Here is an 18,992-nt window from a genome sequence, read left to right on the forward strand (position 1 = left end):
TACAGTACTGGTGGGTACAGGTCTGTCCCTGTATAACACTGGGGTACAGTACTGGTGGGGACAGGTCTGTCCCTGTATAACACTGGGGTACAGTACTGGTGGGTACAGGTCTGTCCCTGTATAACACTGGGGTACAGTACTGGTGGGGACAGGTCTGTCCCTGTATAACACTGGGGTACAGTACTGGGGGGTACAGGTCTGTCCCTGTATAACACTGGGGTACAGTACTGGTGGGGACAGGTCTGTCACTGTATAACACTGGGGTACAGTACTGGTGGGTACAGGTCTGTCCCTGTATAACACTGGGGTACAGTACTGGGGGGTACAGGTCTGTCACTGTATAACACTGGGGTACAGTACTGGTGGGTACAGGTCTGTCCCTGTATAACACTGGGGTACAGTACTGGGGGGTACAGGTCTGTCACTGTATAACACTGGGGTACAGTACTGGTGGGTACAGGTCTGTCCCTGTATAACACTGGGGTACAGTACTGGTGGGTACAGGTCTGTCACTGTATAACACTGGGGTACAGTACTGGGGGGTACAGGTCTGTCACTGTATAACACTGGGGTACAGTACTGGTGGGTACAGGTCTGTCACTGTATAACACTGGGGTACAGTACTGGTGGGTACAGGTCTGTCACTGTATAACACTGGGGTACAGTACTGGGGGGGACAGGTCTGTCCCTGTATAACACTGGGGTACAGTACTGGGGGGTACAGGTCTGTCCCTGTATAACACTGGGGTACAGTACTGGTGGGGACAGGTCTGTCACTGTATAACACTGGGGTACAGTACTGGTGGGTACAGGTCTGTCACTGTATAACACTGGGGTACAGTACTGGTGGGGACAGGTCTGTCACTGTATAACACTGGGGTACAGTACTGGTGGGTACAGGTCTGTCACTGTATAACACTGGGGTACAGTACTGGGGGGTACAGGTCTGTCACTGTATAACACTGGGGTACAGTACTGGTGGGGACAGGTCTGTCACTGTATAACACTGGGGTACAGTACTGGGGGGTACAGGTCTGTCACTGTATAACACTGGGGCACAGTACTGGTGGGGACAGGTCTGTCACTGTATAACACTGGGGTACAGTACTGGGGGGTACAGGTCTGTCACTGTATAACACTGGGGTACAGTACTGTGGGTACAGGTCTGTCACTGTATAACACTGGGGTACAGTACTGGTGGGTACAGGTCTGTCCCTGTATAACACTGGGGTACAGTACTGGGGGGTACAGGTCTGTCACTGTATAACACTGGGGTACAGTACTGGGGGGTACAGGTCTGTCCCTGTATAACACTGGGGTACAGTACTGGTGGGTACAGGTCTGTCCCTGAAAACACTGGGGTACAGTACTGGTGGGTACAGGTCTGTCACTGTATAACACTGGGGTACAGTACTGGTGGGTACAGGTCTGTCACTGTATAACACTGGGGTACAGTACTGGGGGGTACAGGTCTGTCACTGTATAACACTGGGGTACAGTACTGGGGGGTACAGGTCTGTCAGTGTATAACACTGGGGTACAGTACTGGGGGGTACAGGTCTGTCACTGTATAACACTGGGGTACAGTACTGGTGGGTACAGGTCTGTCACTGTATAACACTGGGGTACAGTACTGGTGGGTACAGGTCTGTCCCTGTATAACACTGGGGTACAGTACTGGTGGGTACAGGTCTGTCACTGTATAACACTGGGGTACAGTACTGGGGGTACAGGTCTGTCACTGTATAACACTGGGGTACAGTACTGGTGGGGACAGGTCTGTCACTGTATAACACTGGGGTACAGTACTGGTGGGGACAGGTCTGTCACTGTATAACACTGGGGTACAGTACTGGTGGGGACAGGTCTGTCCCTGTATAACACTGGGGTACAGTACTGGTGGGGACAGGTCTGTCACTGTATAACACTGGGGTACAGTACTGGTGGGTACAGGTCTGTCACTGTATAACACTGGGGTACAGTACTGGTGGGTACAGGTCTGTCCCTGTATAACACTGGGGTACAGTACTGGTGGGGACAGGTCTGTCACTGTATAACACTGGGGTACAGTACTGGTGGGTACAGGTCTGTCACTGTATAACACTGGGGTACAGTACTGGTGGGTACAGGTCTGTCCCTGTATAACACTGGGGTACAGTACTGGTGGGTACAGGTCTGTCCCTGTATAACACTGGGGTACAGTACTGGTGGGGACAGGTCTGTCACTGTATAACACTGGGGTACAGTACTGGGGGGTACAGGTCTGTCACTGTATAACACTGGGGTACAGTACTGGTGGGTACAGGTCTGTCACTGTATAACACTGGGGTACAGTACTGGTGGGTACAGGTCTGTCACTGTATAACACTGGGGTACAGTACTGGGGGGTACAGGTCTGTCCCTGTATAACACTGGGGTACAGTACTGGTGGGTACAGGTCTGTCACTGTATAACACTGGGGTACAGTACTGGTGGGTACAGGTCTGTCCCTGTATAACACTGGGGTACAGTACTGGTGGGTACAGGTCTGTCACTGTATAACACTGGGGTACAGTACTGGGGGGTACAGGTCTGTCACTGTATAACACTGGGGTACAGTACTGGTGGGTACAGGTCTGTCACTGTATAACACTGGGGTACAGTACTGGTGGGTACAGGTCTGTCACTGTATAACACTGGGGTACAGTACTGGTGGGTACAGGTCTGTCACTGTATAACACTGGGGTACAGTACTGGTGGGTACAGGTCTGTCACTGTATAACACTGGGGTACAGTACTGGTGGGTACAGGTCTGTCACTGTATAACACTGGGGTACAGTACTGGTGGGTACAGGTCTGTCTCTGTATAACACTGGGGTACAGTACTGGGGGGTACAGGTCTGTCACTGTATAACACTGGGGTACAGTACTGGTGGGTACAGGTCTGTCCCTGTATAACACTGGGGTACAGTACTGGTGGGGACAGGTCTGTCACTGTATAACACTGGGGTACAGTACTGGTGGGTACAGGTCTGTCACTGTATAACACTGGGGTACAGTACTGGTGGGTACAGGTCTGTCTCTGTATAACACTGGGGTACAGTACTGGGGGGTACAGGTCTGTCACTGTATAACACTGGGGTACAGTACTGGTGGGTACAGGTCTGTCTCTGTATAACACTGGGGTACAGTACTGGTGGGTACAGGTCTGTCACTGTATAACACTGGGGTACAGTACTGGTGGGTACAGGTCTGTCTCTGTATAACACTGGGGTACAGTACTGGGGGGTACAGGTCTGTCACTGTATAACACTGGGGTACAGTACTGGTGGGTACAGGTCTGTCCCTGTATAACACTGGGGTACAGTACTGGTGGGGACAGGTCTGTCACTGTATAACACTGGGGTACAGTACTGGTGGGTACAGGTCTGTCACTGTATAACACTGGGGTACAGTACTGGTGGGGACAGGTCTGTCCCTGTATAACACTGGGGTACAGTACTGGTGGGTACAGGTCTGTCAGTGTATAACACTGGGGTACAGTACTGGTGGGTACAGGTCTGTCACTGTATAACACTGGGGTACAGTACTGGTGGGTACAGGTCTGTCAGTGTATAACACTGGGGTACAGTACTGGTGGGTACAGGTCTGTCACTGTATAACACTGGGGTACAGTACCGGGGGGTACAGGTCTGTCCCTGTATAACACTGGGGTACAGTATTGGTGGGTACAGGTCTGTCACTGTATAACACTGGGGTACAGTACTGGTGGGTACAGGTCTGTCTCTGTATAACACTGGGGTACAGTACTGGTGGGTACAGGTCTGTCCCTGTATAACACTGGGGTACAGTACTGGTGGGGACAGGTCTGTCACTGTATAACACTGGGGTACAGTACTGGTGGGTACAGGTCTGTCACTGTATAACACTGGGGTACAGTACTGGTGGGGACAGGTCTGTCCCTGTATAACACTGGGGTACAGTACTGGTGGGTACAGGTCTGTCCCTGTATAACACTGGGGTACAGTACTGGGGGGTACAGGTCTGTCACTGTATAACACTGGGGTACAGTACTGGGGGGTACAGGTCTGTCCCTGTATAACACTGGGGTACAGTACTGGTGGGGACAGGTCTGTCACTGTATAACACTGGGGTACAGTACTGGGGGGTACAGGTCTGTCAGTGTATAACACTGGGGTACAGTACTGGTGGGGACAGGTCTGTCCCTGTATAACACTGGGGTACAGTACTGGTGGGTACAGGTCTGTCAGTGTATAACACTGGGGTACAGTACTGGTGGGTACAGGTCTGTCAGTGTATAACACTGGGGTACAGTACTGGTGGGGACAGGTCTGTCCCTGTATAACACTGGGGTACAGTACTGGTGGGTACAGGTCTGTCAGTGTATAACACTGGGGTACAGTACTGGTGGGGACAGGTCTGTCCCTGTATAACACTGGGGTACAGTACTGGTGGGTACAGGTCTGTCAGTGTATAACACTGGGGTACAGTACTGGTGGGTACAGGTCTGTCAGTGTATAACACTGGGGTACAGTACTGGGGGGTACAGGTCTGTCACTGTATAACACTGGGGTACAGTACTGGGGGGTACAGGTCTGTCACTGTATAACACTGGGGTACAGTACTGGTGGGGACAGGTCTGTCCCTGTATAACACTGGGGTACAGTACTGGTGGGTACAGGTCTGTCAGTGTATAACACTGGGGTACAGTACTGGTGGGTACAGGTCTGTCTCTGTATAACACTGGGGTACAGTACTGGGGGGTACAGGTCTATCACTGTATAACACTGGGGTACAGTACTGGTGGGTACAGGTCTGTCACTGTATAACACTGGGGTACAGTACTGAGGGGTACAGGTCTGTCACTGTATAACACTGGGGTACAGTACTGGGGGGTACAGGTCTGTCCCTGTATAACACTGGGGTACAGTACTGGTGGGTACAGGTCTGTCACTGTATAACACTGGGGTACAGTACTGGGGGGTACAGGTCTATCACTGTATAACACTGGGGTACAGTACTGGTGGGTACAGGTCTGTCACTGTATAACACTGGGGTACAGTACTGGTGGGTACAGGTCTGTCCCTGTATAACACTGGGGTACAGTACTGGTGGGTACAGGTCTGTCACTGTATAACACTGGGGTACAGTACTGGTGGGTACAGGTCTGTCACTGTATAACACTGGGGTACAGTACTGGTGGGTACAGGTCTGTCCCTGTATAACACTGGGGTACAGTACTGGGGGGGACAGGTCTGTCCCTGTACAACACTGAGGTACAGTACTGGTGGGTACAGGTCTGTCACTGTATAACACTGGGGTACAGTACTGGGGGGTACAGGTCTGTCACTGTATAACACTGGGGTACAGTACTGGTGGGTACAGGTCTGTCCCTGTATAACACTGGGGTACAGTACTGGGGGGTACAGGTCTGTCACTGTATAACACTGGGGTACAGTACTGGTGGGTACAGGTCTGTCCCTGTATAACACTGGGGTACAGTACTGGGGGGTACAGGTCTGTCAGTGTATAACACTGGGGTACAGTACTGGTGGGTACAGGTCTGTCACTGTATAACACTGGGGTACAGTACTGGGGGGGTACAGACCTGTCACTGTATAACACTGGGGTACAGTACTGGGGGGTACAGGTCTGTCACTGTATAACACTGGGGTACAGTACTGGGGGGTACAGGTCTGTCCCTGTATAACACTGGGGTACAGTGCTGGGGGTACAGGTCTGTCACTGTGTCACACTGGGGTACAGTACTGGTGGGTACAGGTCTGTCACTGTATAACACTGGGGTACAGTACTGGGGGTACAGGTCTGTCCCTGTATAACACTGGGGTACAGTACTGGGGGGTACAGGTCTGTCCCTGTATAACACTGGGGTACAGTACTGAGGGGTACAGGTCTGTCAGTGTATAACACTGGGGTACAGTACTGAGGGGTACAGGTCTGTCACTGTATAACACTGGGGTACAGTACTGGGGGGTACAGGTCTGTCACTGTATAACACTGGGGTACAGTACTGGTGGGTACAGGTCTGTCACTGTATAACACTGGGGTACAGTACTGGTGGGTACAGGTCTGTCCCTGTATAACACTGGGGTACAGTACTGGTGGGTACAGGTCTGTCACTGTATAACACTGGGGTACAGTACTGGTGGGTACAGGTCTGTCCCTGTATAACACTGGGGTACAGTACTGGTGGGTACAGGTCTGTCACTGTATAACACTGGGGTACAGTACTGGTGGGTACAGGTCTGTCACTGTATAACACTGGGGTACAGTACTGGTGGGGACAGGTCTGTCCCTGTATAACACTGGGGTACAGTACTGGGGGGTACAGGTCTGTCCCTGTATAACACTGGGGTACAGTACTGGGGGGTACAGGTCTGTCACTGTATAACACTGGGGTACAGTACTGGTGGGTACAGGTCTGTCCCTGTATAACACTGGGGTACAGTACTGGTGGGGACAGGTCTGTCACTGTATAACACTGGGGTACAGTACTGGTGGGTACAGGTCTGTCCCTGTATAACACTGGGGTACAGTACTGGGGGGTACAGGTCTGTCACTGTATAACACTGGGGTACAGTGCTGGGGGGTACAGGTCTGTCACTGTATAACACTGGGGTACAGTACTGGGGGGGTACAGGTCTGTCACTGTATAACACTGGGGTACAGTACTGGGGGGGACAGGTCTGTCCCTGTATAACACTGGGGTACAGTACTGGTGGGGACAGGTCTGTCACAGTATAACACTGGGGTACAGTACTGGGGGGTACAGGTCTGTCACTGTATAACACTGGGGTACAGTACTGGGGGGGACAGGTCTGTCCCTGTATAACACTGGGGTACAGTACTGGTGGGTACAGGTCTGTCACTGTATAACACTGGGGTACAGTACTGGGGGTACAGGTCTGTCACTGTATAACACTGTGGTACAGTACTGGTGGGTACAGGTCTGTCACTGAATAACACTGGGGTACAGTACTGGTGGGTACAGGTCTGTCCCTGTATAACACTGGGGTACAGTACTGGGGGGTACAGGTCTGTCACTGTATAACACTGGGGTACAGTACAGGGGGGTACAGGTCTGTCACTGTATAACACTGGGGTACAGTACTGGTGGGTACAGGTCTGTCACTGTATAACACTGGGGTACAGTACTGGGGGGTACAGGTCTGTCCCTGTATAACACTGGGGTACAGTACTGGTGGGTACAGGTCTGTCACTGTATAACACTGGGGTACAGTACTGGGGGGTACAGGTCTGTCCCTGTATAACACTGGGGTACAGTACTGGTGGGGACAGGTCTGTCCCTGTATAACACTGGGGTACAGTACTGGTGGGTACAGGTCTGTCACTGTATAACAGTGGGGTACAGTACTGGTGGGGACAGGTCTGTCCCTGTATAACACTGGGGTACAGTACTGGTGGGTACAGGTCTGTCACTGTATAACACTGGGGTACAGTACTGGTGGGTACAGGTCTGTCACAGTATAACACTGGGGTACAGTACTGGGGGGTACAGACCTGTCACTGTATAACACTGGGGTACAGTACTGGTGGGTACAGGTCTGTCCCTGTATAACACTGGGGTACAGTACTGGTGGGTACAGGTCTGTCACTGTATAACACTGGGATACAGTACTGGTGGGTACAGGTCTGTCACTGTATAACACTGGGGTACAGTACTGGGGGGTACAGGTCTGTCACTGTATAACACTGGGGTACAGTACTGGTGGGTACAGGTCTGTCACTGTATAACACTGGGGTACAGTACTGGTGGGTACAGGTCTGTCCCTGTATAACACTGGGGTACAGTACTGGTGGGTACAGGTCTGTCACTGTATAACACTGGGGTACAGTACTGGTGGGTACAGGTCTGTCACTGTATAACACTGGGGTACAGTACTGGTGGGTACAGGTCTGTCCCTGTATAACACTGGGGTACAGTACTGGGGGGTACAGGTCTGTCACTGTATAACACTGGGGTACAGTACTGGGGGGTACAGGTCTGTCACTGTATAACACTGGGGTACAGTACTGGGGGGTACAGGTCTGTCCCTGTATAACACTGGGGTACAGTACTGGGGGGTACAGGTCTGTCCCTGTATAACACTGGGGTACAGTACTGGTGGGTACAGGTCTGTCACTGTATAACACTGGGGTACAGTACTGGGGGGTACAGGTCTGTCAGTGTATAACACTGGGGTACAGTACTGGGGGGTACAGGTCTGTCAGTGTATAACACTGGGGTACAGTACTGGGGGGTACAGGTCTGTCCCTGTATAACACTGGGGTACAGTACTGGTGGGTACAGGTCTGTCACTGTATAACACTGGGGTACAGTACTGGTGGGTACAGGTCTGTCACTGTATAACACTGGGGTACAGTACTGGGGGGTACAGGTCTGTCACTGTATAACACTGGGGTACAGTACTGGTGGGTACAGGTCTGTCACTGTATAACACTGGGGTACAGTACTGGTGGGTACAGGTCTGTCCCTGTATAACACTGGGGTACAGTACTGGTGGGTACAGGTCTGTCCCTGTATAACACTGGGGTACAGTACTGGGGGGGACAGGTCTGTCACTGTATAACACTGGGGTACAGTACTGGGGGGGACAGGTCTGTCCCTGTATAACACTGGGGTACAGTACTGGTGGGTACAGGTCTGTCACTGTGTAACACTGGGGTACAGTACTGGTGGGTACAGGTCTGTCACTGTATAACACTGGGGTACAGTACTGGTGGGTACAGGTCTGTCACTGTATAACACTGGGGTACAGTACTGGGGGGGACAGGTCTGTCACTGTATAACACTGGGGTACAGTACTGGGGGGTACAGGTCTGTCACTGTATAACACTGGGGTACAGTACTGGGGGGGACAGGTCTGTCCCTGTATAACACTGGGGTACAGTACTGGGGGGGACAGGTCTGTCCCTGTATAACACTGGGGTACAGTACTGGTGGGTACAGGTCTGTCCCTGTATAACACTGGGGTACAGTACTGGTGGGGACAGGTCTGTCACTGTATAACACTGGGGTACAGTACTGGGGAGTACAGGTCTGTCCCTGTATAACACTGGGGTACAGTACTGGTGGGTACAGGTCTGTCACTGTATAACACTGGGGTACAGTACTGGTGGGTACAGGTCTGTCCCTGTATAACACTGGGGTACAGTACTGGTGGGTACAGGTCTGTCCCTGTATAACACTGGGGTACAGTACTGGTGGGTACAGGTCTGTCCCTGTATAACACTGGGGTACAGTACTGGTGGGTACAGGTCTGTCACTGTATAACACTGGGGTACAGTACTGGTGGGTACAGGTCTGTCACTGTATAACACTGGGGTACAGTACTGGGGGGGACAGGTCTGTCACTGTATAACACTGGGGTACAGTACTGGGGGGTACAGGTCTGTCACTGTATAACACTGGGGTACAGTACTGGGGGGGACAGGTCTGTCCCTGTATAACACTGGGGTACAGTACTGGGGGGTACAGGTCTGTCACTGTATAACACTGGGGTACAGTACTGGGGGGGACAGGTCTGTCCCTGTATAACACTGGGGTACAGTACTGGTGGGTACAGGTCTGTCCCTGTATAACACTGGGGTACAGTACTGGTGGGTACAGGTCTGTCACTGTATAACACTGGGGTACAGTACTGGGGGTACAGGTCTGTCCCTGTATAACACTGGGGTACAGTACTGGGGGTACAGGTCTGTCCCTGTATAACACTGGGGTACAGTACTGGGGGTACAGGTCTGTCACTGTATAACACTGGGGTACAGTACTGGGGGGTACAGGTCTGTCACTGTATAACACTGGGGTACAGTACTGGGGGGGTACAGGTCTGTCACTGTATAACACTGGGGTACAGTACTGGGGGGTACAGGTCTGTCACTGTATAACACTGGGGTACAGTACTGGGGGGTACAGGTCTGTCCCTGTATAACACTGGGGTACAGTACTGGGGGGTACAGGTCTGTCACTGTATAACACTGGGGTACAGTACTGGTGGGGACAGGTCTGTCACTGTATAACACTGGGGTACAGTACTGGTGGGTACAGGTCTGTCACTGTATAACACTGGGGTACAGTACTGGTGGGGACAGGTCTGTCACTGTATAACACCGGGGTACAGTACTGGGGGGTACAGGTCTGTCCCTGTATAACACTGGGGTACAGTACTGGGGGGTACAGGTCTGTCACTGTATAACACTGGGGTACAGTACTGGTGGGTACAGGTCTGTCACTGTATAACACTGGGGTACAGTACTGGGGGGTACAGGTCTGTCACTGTATAACACTGGGGTACAGTACTGGGGGGTACAGGTCTGTCACTGTATAACACTGGGGTACAGTACTGGGGGGTACAGGTCTGTCACTGTATAACACTGGGGTACAGTACTGGGGGGTACAGGTCTGTCCCTGTATAACACTGGGTACAGTACTGGGGGGTACAGGTCTGTCACTGTATAACACTGGGGTACAGTACTGGTGGGGACAGGTCTGTCACTGTATAACACTGGGGTACAGTACTGGTGGGTACAGGTCTGTCACTGTATAACACTGGGGTACAGTACTGGTGGGGACAGGTCTGTCCCTGTATAACAAAGGGGTACAGTACTGGTGGGTACAGGTCTGTCACTGTATAACACCGGGGTACAGTACTGGGGGGTACAGGTCTGTCCCTGTATAACACTGGGGTACAGTACTGGGGGGTACAGGTCTGTCACTGTATAACACCGGGGGTACAGTACTGGTGGGTACAGGTCTGTCACTGTATAACACTGGGGTACAGTACTGGTGGGGACAGGTCTGTCCCTGTATAACAAAGGGGTACAGTACTGGTGGGTACAGGTCTGTCACTGTATAACACCGGGGTACAGTACTGGGGGGTACAGGTCTGTCCCTGTATAACACTGGGGTACAGTACTGGGGGGTACAGGTCTGTCACTGTATAACACCGGGGTACAGTACTGGGGGGTACAGGTCTGTCACTGTATAACACTGGGGTACAGTACTGGGGGGTACAGGTCTGTCACTGTATAACACCGGGGTACAGTACTGGGGGGTACAGGTCTGTCCCTGTATAACACTGGGGTACAGTACTGGGGGGTACAGGTCTGTCACTGTATAACACTGGGGTACAGTACTGGTGGGTACAGGTCTGTCACTGTATAACACTGGGGTACAGTACTGGGGGGTACAGGTCTGTCACTGTATAACACTGGGGTACAGTACTGGGGGGTACAGGTCTGTCACTGTATAACACTGGGGTACAGTACTGGGGGGTACAGGTCTGTCCCTGTATAACACTGGGGTACAGTACTGGTGGGTACAGGTCTGTCACTGTATAACACTGGGGTACAGTACTGGTGGGTACAGGTCTGTCACTGTATAACACTGGGGTACAGTACTGGTGGGGACAGGTCTGTCCCTGTATAACACTGGGGTACAGTACTGGTGGGTACAGGTCTGTCTCTGTATAACACTGGGGTACAGTACTGGTGGGGACAGGTCTGTCCCTGTATAACACTGGGGTACAGTACTGGGGGGTACAGGTCTGTCACTGTATAACACTGGGGTACAGTACTGGTGGGTACAGGTCTGTCACTGTATAACACTGGGGTACAGTACTGGGGGGTACAGGTCTGTCCCTGTATAACACTGGGGTACAGTACTGGTGGGGACAGGTCTGTCACTGTATAACACTGGGGTACAGTACTGGGGGGTACAGGTCTGTCACTGTATAACACTGGGGTACAGTACTGGTGGGTACAGGTCTGTCACTGTATAACACTGGGGTACAGTACTGGTGGGTACAGGTCTGTCAGTGTATAACACTGGGGTACAGTACTGGTGGGTACAGGTCTGTCACTGTATAACACTGGGGTACAGTACTGGTGGGGACAGGTCTGTCACTGTATAACACTGGGGTACAGTACTGGTGGGTACAGGTCTGTCACTGTATAACACTGGGGTACAGTACTGGGGGGTACAGGTCTGTCACTGTATAACACTGGGGTACAGTACTGGTGGGTACAGGTCTGTCACTGTATAACACTGGGGTACAGTACTGGGGGGTACAGTCTGTCACTGTATAACACTGGGGTACAGTACTGGTGGGGACAGGTCTGTCACTGTATAACACTGGGGGTACAGTACTGGTGGGTACAGGTCTGTCACTGTATAACACTGGGGTACAGTACTGGGGGGTACAGGTCTGTCACTGTATAACACTGGGGTACAGTACTGGTGGGTACAGGTCTGCCCCTGTATAACACTGGGGTACAGTACTGGTGGGTACAGGTCTGTCACTGTATAACACTGGGGTACAGTACTGGTGGGGACAGGTCTGTCCCTGTATAACACTGGGGTACAGTACTGGTGGGGACAGGTCTGTCACTGTATAACACTGGGGTACAGTACTGGTGGGTACAGGTCTGTCACTGTATAACACTGGGGTACAGTACTGGTGGGGACAGGTCTGTCACTGTATAACACTGGGGTACAGTACTGGTGGGGACAGGTCTGTCTCTGTATAACACTGGGGTACAGTACTGGGGGGTACAGGTCTGTCACTGTATAACACTGGGGTACAGTACTGGTGGGTACAGGTCTGTCCCTGTATAACACTGGGGTACAGTACTGGTGGGCACAGGTCTGTCTCTGTATAACACTGGGGTACAGTACTGGTGGGTACAGGTCTGTCACTGTATAACACTGGGGTACAGTACTGGGGGGTACAGGTCTGTCACTGTATAACACTGGGGTACAGTACTGGTGGGTACAGGTCTGTCCCTGTATAACACTGGGGTACAGTACTGGTGGGTACAGGTCTGTCCCTGTATAACACTGGGGTACAGTACTGGTGGGTACAGGTCTGTCACTGTATAACACTGGGGTACAGTACTGGTGGGGACAGGTCTGTCACTGTATAACAATGGGGTACAGTACTGGGGGGTACAGGTCTGTCACTGTATAACACTGGGGTACAGTACCGGTGGGTACAGGTCTGTCCCTGTATAACACTGGGGTACAGTACTGGTGGGTACAGGTCTGTCCCTGTATAACACTGGGGTACAGTACTGGTGGGTACAGGTCTGTCACTGTATAACACTGGGGTACAGTACTGGTGGGGACAGGTCTGTCACTGTATAACAATGGGGTACAGTACTGGTGGGTACAGGTCTGTCACTGTATAACACTGGGGTACAGTACTGGGGGGTACAGGTCTGTCACTGTATAACACTGGGGTACAGTACTGGGGGGTACAGGTCTGTCCCTGTATAACACTGGGGTACAGTACTGGGGGGGACAGGTCTGTCACTGTATAACACTGGGGTACAGTACTGGGGGGGACAGGTCTGTCCCTGTATAACACTGGGGTACAGTACTGGGGGGGACAGGTCTGTCAGTGTATAACACTGGGGTACAGTACTGGTGGGTACAGGTCTGTCCCTGTATAACACTGGGGTACAGTACTGGTGGGGACAGGTCTGTCCCTGTATAACACTGGGGTACAGTACTGGTGGGTACAGGTCTGTCCCTGTATAACACTGGGGTACAGTACTGGTGGGGACAGGTCTGTCCCTGTATAACACTGGGGTACAGTACTGGTGGGTACAGGTCTGTCCCTGTATAACACTGGGGTACAGTACTGGTGGGGACAGGTCTGTCCCTGTATAACACTGGGGTACAGTACTGGGGGGTACAGGTCTGTCCCTGTATAACACTGGGGTACAGTACTGGTGGGTACAGGTCTGTCACTGTATAACACTGGGGTACAGTACTGGGGGGGACAGGTCTGTCACTGTATAACACTGGGGTACAGTACTGGGGGGTACAGGTCTGTCACTGTATAACACTGGGGTACAGTACTGGTGGGTACAGGTCTGACCCTGTATAACACTGGGGTACAGTACTGGTGGGTACAGGTCTGTCACTGTATAACACTGGGATACAGTACTGGTGGGTACAGGTCTGTCACTGTATAACACTGGGGTACAGTACTGGGGGGTACAGGTCTGTCCCTGTATAACACTGGGGTACAGTACTGGTGGGTACAGGTCTGTCACTGTATAACACTGGGGTACAGTACTGGTGGGTACAGGTCTGTCACTGTATAACACTGGGGTACAGTACTGGTGGGTACAGGTCTGTCACTGTATAACACTGGGGTACAGTACTGGGGGGTACAGGTCTGTCACTGTATAACACTGGGGTACAGTACTGGGGGGACAGGTCTGTCACTGTATAACACTGGGGTACAGTACTGGTGGGTACAGGTCTGTCACTGTATAACACTGGGGTACAGTACTGGTGGGTACAGGTCTGTCACTGTATAACACTGGGGTACAGTACTGGGGGGTACAGGTCTGTCACTGTATAACACTGGGGTACAGTACTGGGGGGGACAGGTCTGTCACTGTATAACACTGGGGTACAGTACTGGGGGGGACAGGTCTGTCACTGTATAACACTGGGGTACAGTACTGGGGGGGACAGGTCTGTCCCTGTATAACACTGGGGTACAGTACTGGGGGGGGACAGGTCTGTCAGTGTATAACACTGGGGTACAGTACTGGTGGGTACAGGTCTGTCCCTGTATAACACTGGGGTACAGTACTGGTGGGGACAGGTCTGTCCCTGTATAACACTGGGGTACAGTACTGGTGGGTACAGGTCTGTCCCTGTATAACACTGGGGTACAGTACTGGTGGGGACAGGTCTGTCCCTGTATAACACTGGGGTACAGTACTGGTGGGTACAGGTCTGTCCCTGTATAACACTGGGGTACAGTACTGGTGGGGACAGGTCTGTCCCTGTATAACACTGGGGTACAGTACTGGGGGGTACAGGTCTGTCCCTGTATAACACTGGGGTACAGTACTGGTGGGTACAGGTCTGTCACTGTATAACACTGGGGTACAGTACTGGGGGGGACAGGTCTGTCACTGTATAACACTGGGGTACAGTACTGGGGGGTACAGGTCTGTCACTGTATAACACTGGGGTACAGTACTGGTGGGTACAGGTCTGACCCTGTATAACACTGGGGTACAGTACTGGTGGGTACAGGTCTGTCACTGTATAACACTGGGATACAGTACTGGTGGGTACAGGTCTGTCACTGTATAACACTGGGGTACAGTACTGGGGGGTACAGGTCTGTCCCTGTATAACACTGGGGTACAGTACTGGTGGGTACAGGTCTGTCACTGTATAACACTGGGGTACAGTACTGGTGGGTACAGGTCTGTCACTGTATAACACTGGGGTACAGTACTGGGGGGTACAGGTCTGTCACTGTATAACACTGGGGTACAGTACTGGTGGGTACAGGTCTGTCCCTGTATAACACTGGGGTACAGTACTGGGGGGTACAGGTCTGTCACTGTATAACACTGGGGTACAGTACTGGTGGGTACAGGTCTGTCACTGTATAACACTGGGGTACAGTACTGGTGGGTACAGGTCTGTCCCTGTATAACACTGGGGTACAGTACTGGTGGGTACAGGTCTGTCACTGTATAACACTGGGGTACAGTACTGGGGGGTACAGGTCTGTCCCTGTATAACACTGGGGTACAGTACTGGTGGGTACAGGTCTGTCCCTGTATAACACTGGGGTACAGTACTGGTGGGTACAGGTCTGTCACTGTATAACACTGGGGTACAGTACTGGGGGGTACAGGTCTGTCACTGTATAACACTGGGGTACAGTACTGGGGGGACAGGTCTGTCACTGTATAACACTGGGGTACAGTACTGGTGGGTACAGGTCTGTCACTGTATAACACTGGGGTACAGTACTGGTGGGTACAGGTCTGTCACTGTATAACACTGGGGTACAGTACTGGTGGGTACAGGTCTGTCACTGTATAACACTGGGGTACAGTACTGGTGGGTACAGGTCTGTCCCTGTATAACACTGGGGTACAGTACTGGGGGGTACAGGTCTGTCACTGTATAACACTGGGGTACAGTACTGGTGGGTACAGGTCTGTCACTGTATAACACTGGGGTACAGTACTGGTGGGTACAGGTCTGTCCCTGTATAACACTGGGGTACAGTACTGGTGGGTACAGGTCTGTCACTGTATAACACTGGGGTACAGTACTGGGGGGTACAGGTCTGTCCCTGTATAACACTGGGGTACAGTACTGGTGGGTACAGGTCTGTCCCTGTATAACACTGGGGTACAGTACTGGTGGGTACAGGTCTGTCACTGTATAACACTGGGGTACAGTACTGGGGGGTACAGGTCTGTCCCTGTATAACACTGGGGTACAGTACTGGTGGGTACAGGTCTGTCCCTGTATAACACTGGGGTACAGTACTGGGGGGTACAGGTCTGTCACTGTATAACACTGGGGTACAGTACTGGGGGGTACAGGTCTGTCACTGTATAACACTGGGGTACAGTACTGGTGGGTACAGGTCTGTCACTGTATAACACTGTGGTACAGTACTGGGGGGTACAGGTCTGTCACTGTATAACACTGGGGTACAGTACTGGTGGGGACAGGTCTGTCACTGTATAACACTGGGGTACAGTACTGGTGGGTACAGGTCTGTCCCTGTATAACACTGGGGTACAGTACTGGGGGGTACAGGTCTGTCACTGTATAACACTGGGGTACAGTACTGGGGGGTACAGGTCTGTCACTGTATAACACTGGGGTACAGTACTGGGGGGACAGGTCTGTCTCTGTATAACACTGGGGTACAGTACTGGGGGGTACAGGTCTGTCACTGTATAACACTGGGGTACAGTACTGGGGGGTACAGGTCTGTCACTGTATAACACTGGGGTACAGTACTGGTGGGTACAGGTCTGTCCCTGTATAACACTGGGGTACAGTACTGGTGGGTACAGGTCTGTCACTGTATAACACTGGGGTACAGTACTGGTGGGTACAGGTCTGTCACTGTATAACACTGGGGTACAGTACTGGGGGGTACAGGTCTGTCACTGTATAACACTGGGGTACAGTACTGGTGGGTACAGGTCTGTCACTGTATAACACTGGGGTACAGTACTGGGGGGTACAGGTCTGTCACTGTATAACACTGGGGTACAGTACTGGTGGGGACAGGTCTGTCACTGTATAACACTGGGGTACAGTACTGGTGGGTACAGGTCTGTCACTGTATAACACTGGGGTACAGTACTGGTGGGTACAGGTCTGTCACTGTATAACACTGGGGTACAGTACTGGTGGGTACAGGTCTGTCACTGTATAACACTGGGGTACAGTACTGGTGGGTACAGGTCTGTCACTGTATAACACTGGGGTACAGTACTGGGGGGTACAGGTCTGTCAGTGTATAACACTGGGGTACAGTACTGGTGGGTACAGGTCTGTCACTGTATAACACTGGGGTACAGTACTGGTGGGTACAGGTCTGTCACTGTATAACACTGGGGTACAGTACTGGTGGGTACAGGTCTGTCACTGTATAACACTGGGGTACAGTACTGGTGGGTACAGGTCTGTCACTGTATAACACTGGGGTACAGTACTGGTGGGTACAGGTCTGTCACTGTATAACACTGGGGTACAGTACTGGGGGGTACAGGTCTGTCACTGTATAACACTGGGGTACAGTACTGGTGGGTACAGGTCTGTCGCTGTATAACACTGGGGTACAGTACTGGTGGGTACAGGTCTGTCACTGTATAACACTGGGGTACAGTACTGGTGGGGACAGGTCTGTCCCTGTATAACACTGGGGTACAGTACTGGGGGGTACAGGTCTGTCACTGTATAACACTGGGGTACAGTACTGGGGGGTACAGGTCTGTCACTGTATAACACTGGGGTACAGTACTGGTGGGGACAGGTCTGTCCCTGTATAACACTGGGGTACAGTACTGGTGGGTACAGGTCTGTCCCTGTATAACACTGGGGTACAGTACTGGTGGGTACAGGTCTGTCACTGTATAACACTGGGGTACAGTACTGGGGGGTACAGGTCTGTCAGTGTATAACACTGGGGTACAGTACTGGTGGGTACAGGTCTGTCACTGTATAACACTGGGGTACAGTACTGGTGGGTACAGGTCTGTCACTGTATAACACTGGGGTACAGTACTGGTGGGTACAGGTCTGTCACTGTATAACACTGGGGTACAGTACTGGTGGGTACAGGTCTGTCACTGTATAACACTGGGGTACAGTACTGGTGGGTACAGGTCTGTCACTGTATAACACTGGGGTACAGTACTGGGGGGTACAGGTCTGTCACTGTATAACACTGGGGTACAGTACTGGTGGGTACAGGTCTGTCGCTGTATAACACTGGGGTACAGTACTGGTGGGTACAGGTCTGTCACTGTATAACACTGGGGTACAGTACTGGTGGGGACAGGTCTGTCCCTGTATAACACTGGGGTACAGTACTGGGGGGTACAGGTCTGTCACTGTATAACACTGGGGTACAGTACTGGGGGGTACAGGTCTGTCACTGTATAACACTGGGGTACAGTACTGGTGGGGACAGGTCTGTCCCTGTATAACACTGGGGTACAGTACTGGTGGGTACAGGTCTGTCACTGTATAACACTGGGGTACAGTACTGGTGGGGACAGGTCTGTCACTGTATAACACTGGGGTACAGTACTGGTGGGTACAGGTCTGTCCCTGTATAACACTGGGGTACAGTACTGGGGGGTACAGGTCTGTCACTGTATAACACTGGGGTACAGTACTGGTGGGTACAGGTCTGTCCCTGTATAACACTGGGGTACAGTACTGGTGGGGACAGGTCTGTCACTGTATAACACTGGGGTACAGTACTGGTGGGTACAGGTCTGTCACTGTATAACACTGGGGTACAGTACTGGTGGGTACAGGTCTGTCACTGTATAACACTGGGGTACAGTACTGGTGGGTACAGGTCTGTCACTGTATAACACTGGGGTACAGTACTGGGGGGTACAGGTCTGTCACTGTATAA

This window comes from Heptranchias perlo, unplaced genomic scaffold (assembly GCF_035084215.1).
Source record: "Heptranchias perlo isolate sHepPer1 unplaced genomic scaffold, sHepPer1.hap1 HAP1_SCAFFOLD_647, whole genome shotgun sequence".
NCBI lineage: Eukaryota > Metazoa > Chordata > Chondrichthyes > Hexanchiformes > Hexanchidae > Heptranchias > Heptranchias perlo.